A 4,901-nucleotide genomic window follows, 5' to 3' on the forward strand; every position below is an offset into this window, starting at 1 on the left:
AAATCTAACAGGCCCAACCATCCAAGCATACTGGATGGATGGGGGAATTAGAAAAAAAAAATAAAAGAAATCACGGACATCAATCAGAATCGCATGTGAAGTGATTGATTGACCTTTGATTGAGCTGTTTTTATTTAGCGCAATATCCACTAAACGTGCTCAAACATGGGCAACAGCAACGCTCACATGTAGGACGGGACATGACGCCTTATAGGAGATATAATTTTTTTTCGGACAGAGACAGCTCTGTTAACGGCCAGGTACTCATTTTAAACCCCTTGTAAAGAGCTTTGAGCACGTTTAGTGGATATTGCTCTATATAAAAGCTCCAAGCTCAAGCCCAATTAAGTAAAGGATGCGTGACGACCACAAGCAACTTGACGAGTCCTAATATCCGGGTACCCGGTGGTCGATACCGGGACCACAGATCGAATACCACAACTCTCTCTCTCTCTCTCTCTCTTTCTCTCTCTCTCTCTCTCTCTGTCTGTCTCTCTCTCTCTTTTCTCTCCCTTCTAGATGGTCTCGACAGTTGAACTATGGGACTCCACCGTAAATAGTAAGACCGGGCATTAAATGGCAGATCTAGACTGGGTCGAAGTGACACGACTTGTCGTTTCTCATAATTTAGATGGAGACGGAGATGAAGGCTTGGACGCAAACCAGGTTGATAGATAAAGATCGGCCGAATACTAAGAGAGAGAGAGAGAGAGAGAGAGAGAGAGAGAGAGAGAGAGAGAGAGAGAGAGAGAGAGACCTCGTCCCCCCCCCCCCCCCCCACGCCACTAAATAATTACTAAAAATAAACGTTTTCTATTCAGTTGTGACCCATTGCCTCAAAATGTTGTTGCATCGGACGGAGTAGAAGCGAGACCTCAGACAGTACGTAAACCAGATTTGAAAGGAAAATCTGCCGGACACATGCCGATAATCTGAAACTTTGGTAAAATATAAACGATGTTTTGAAGGAACGAAATGTTGACGTCACTCAGCTCTCTGTTAATTGTTTTTTCGCCAGCCATTTTTATAATTAGTTCTCACTAAATTCTATTAATCCAGACTATAAATGTTAGAGGTTGCACATAGTTTTGTGTCATGTCACGCTATATCCGCTGGCGGATGTTGTGAGCATTTTAGCTACATGCATCGCATCTTAATGTAGTTTCTAAAGATGCAAATGACTGACATGACAATCTTCTCATCAATTTAAGTTTAAATTTACTCTTTTCTTTTTGGCTTGTTGATTCATCTCGACATATTACCATTTTGAGGCGATCGGTCACAAATGATAATTTCTATTTAGTTGTGACACATTGCCTCAAGAAGGTATTGTGCCGAGACGGTTTAGATGGTAAAACTTTTCTATTGGTCTAAAAACTAAAAATAAAGAACTCACTTACTCTAACATCAATCATTGTGTTAATTAACAATGGAGTAGCCTGTTTGTATTACTCTATCACAATATCGATGTTGTTCTACCTTTGTGAGTAACAATGGAGTAGCCTGTTTGTATTACTCTATCACAATATCGATGTTGTTCTACCTTTGTGAGTAACAATGGAGTAGCCTGTTTGTATTACTCTATCACAATATCGATGTTGTTCTACCTTTGTGAGTACCGGTAAATGTGTATTATGGCATCACAATATGTAAATGAAAAATGTAAGAAAAGAAGTGAGAAAGGAGTGATTATCATCACAGCTGTCTGCAAGCTGACCCGGCGTACACAGGAAGTGAACCAGTGTGTGAAAATAGACCGGAAATTGGCGGACGGCAAGGAGACGGTCCAGCATTAAACAGGAGCGATGGCCAAAGTGAAAAGGCAATAATAAAGTTAACATAAAAACGGGAAAGAAGGAATAATTTGGAAACGAAATTGTGATTGATTCAAGTACTCTGGGAAAGGACGAGAAGTAACATTGCGTTGGCGTCACAATTTAGGCAAATATTTTGTGGTTTGAGTTGGGGTTTTTTTTGGATTTTTTTGGGAGGGGGGGGGGGGTAAGGCAGGGAGTTGATGTCGAGTTGTATTCAAAATGCTATGTCATTTCATTCGTTTAAAAGTAAAAATACACATTAGGTCGTGACCATAGATACCTTCAGAACAGGACGGACAGGCTGATCAATGAGCCACACAGTTTGTGAGCATTTATCACAATATTTTGCCACTCATTAGGGATTGCCAAGCCACACTTGGCCATACCATGCATTATATATAACGCCGGGACATATATACTTTACACATTCTGTCACCCACCCGCTTCTAATGACACTTAACACCGCTTGACTTTTGTGAAAGTGAAATTAATCTTGCATAATGTGCAAAGGCGTTTTATTATCACAGCAAAATTGTCGGAATTAACCTATAGAAATTTGACCAATCAAATCACGGGATTTCTGACACACCTCAAGCCAGCTCGGACAAACATAGCTAGTTATTCTAAAAAATCTAACTTATAAATGTTTAAGGTTACACATAGTTTAGTCTGTTGATACGATTGATGAGGTGGTTAAAACTGTGAATAATTTACTTAAATACATACAAACTTTGTGTTGCCAGCTGAGTTGACCAATCATTGTCATCGCTTACTAATTGTCTGAATCAGGTCAAGGGCATAGTTATGTTGTCTCCACCATGAGATGATTATGCACTTGTCTTTGATTGTCTTCAGCTCAGAATAATTGTCCCCTCATAGACATCACGAATCTCCAATGACGTTGACACGATAAGTACATGGACAACATTCATGACAAAATGCCAAAGTGAAGCCTAAAACCCCCCCCCCCCCCAAAACAAAACAAAACAAAACAAACAAAAACAAAACAACACGAAACAAAAACATAGCGAAAAAAATAAACAGAGCAACCCTTCCCCCCCCCCCCCTTTAAAGAACCAACAAAAACAAGCCCCTCCAACCCCCCCCCCCCCTCACCCCAAAAAAATAAAGTAAAAACAAAATAAAACAACCCCCCCCCCCCCGCCAAAAAACAAAAACAAAAAAAAAAAAGAAAACCAGGGTAAATTCAATCAAATGACCCTTTATACAACACAGTAAATCCATCAAATACACACTGGACACCTAACTAGCACAGCTCCATTGCATCCCGACGTATTATATATGACTCATCACATCATAACGGTGTTCTGTCGGGATGAACTAGACGGTTAGGTTAGCGATATAATATGTGTGACCAAGTCGATCCCCAAAACGGAATTGTGGCGGATGGTCTATAAAATATCCATAGAAGGAACTGTTATTGTTGTCACACAGCCATTTTAAAGATTGGTTCTCTACAAATTACGTCAATCAGACTATAAACGTTCAAGATTTCACATACATAGTTTTTGTGTGTTGGGGATGTTGTGAGTATTTTTACCTTAACACATAGCACCAATAGAATGTCTATAGAATGAGTGTAGTTGACATCATTCTTTGTTTTTGCTTTCAGGACGCCAGTTAGGGGAATACTTCTAGTTGGAACGTATTTCAAAGTATAAAAATAATTCTAGTACAGCCATCCAGCCAACACAGGACACCAAACCTCGCACAGCTCCATTGTATACCCACGTATTATATCTGACTCATCACCTCAAAGCGGTATTTTGTTGCGATGAGCTAGACAGTGAGGTTAGCGATATAGGTGACCAAGTCGTCAAAGGATAGTATGGCGTCTGTTAAATAAAGGGGAATGGAATTGATGTCACTCACTTCTTTTGTTAATTTTTTTAGACAGCCATTTTGGCTGTTAGACGTCCTTTTTTTGTACTTATACTCTATCAATATCATTCACTTGCTATAGCCAGGTACTCATTCACACTAGAATCGATTACAGTTTTGAGACGACAAGTCACATATATCGATATCATTACCTTCGACAAGACACATTATGTTATTTTGGCCACGAAATATTCTACTTTAAAGATCAGTGAACTAGGATGACTCCCAACATGTTCAAAAGTCTGAAAACTCTTGGCCTCAAAGACCTCTAAGTTTCTAGGGTGTTCAACTATCTCTGAGTCATTTTAATGTATGGATATTTGAAGATATGTTTTCTGGCTAGAAAAATAATAATAAATAAATAAATGAGAAAGAAACCTCCAAAAAACAACGTGTTTTCTCAGAGTATGACAGAGGATTTCAATAGAGGGGAGGTAATACAGAATGTCAATGAACGGATTAGTTACATCCCTTTGTTTATTTGTTTTCTCTGGTAATTTCCTGTCTGTTATGACAGCCAAATTCGCTCGTCCCAATTTTGTATTTATTTCTATAAATGGAATGCAGTTTATACTTCACTCAGCTTTATTGTCAATTATAGATCGCTTTAGACCACCAGATGGGTGAGTAGTTCTCCCTTAAATATTATATCAATCAAACCATCAATGTTAAACGTTAAAGTTAGACATAGTTTTGTATTGTAGTACGGTTCATCTTGTAGGCTGATGTTCTGACAATGTTACCTAAATGCGTAGCATCTATAGATAGTAGACCTCTGAAGTCCGCCGGTATTGGTTCCCGGGTGTTTAAATTGATCCTTTATATAGCGCAATATCCACTAAACATGCTCAAAGCGCTTTACAAGTGGTCCCTGGCCAACAGCAAAATTTCACATGTTGGACGGGACATGACGCCTGTTAGGCGATAATACATTTTTTTCGGACAGAGACAACGCTGTTAACGACCAGGTACTCATTTTACACCTTAGTACGGTGAGAGAATGTGAGGAAGAGCCTTCTCTAAGGGCTCAACTATGCGCAGTTTATCTGGGGCGCGAGGCTAGAACCCAGGACCTTCCGATCCGAAAGCTAGTGCCATACCACTAGACCACATAGCCGGGTCTGGGCACCGACTCTTAGGCATAGGCAGTTTTGCTAGGCGGATGAACCCTGCAGTCAGTGG

Source organism: Berghia stephanieae, chromosome 2 (genome assembly GCF_034508935.2).
Source record: "Berghia stephanieae isolate SIO BIC M18660-M18661 chromosome 2, UCSD_Bste_1.3, whole genome shotgun sequence".
Classification (NCBI taxonomy): Eukaryota; Metazoa; Mollusca; class Gastropoda; order Nudibranchia; family Aeolidiidae; genus Berghia; species Berghia stephanieae.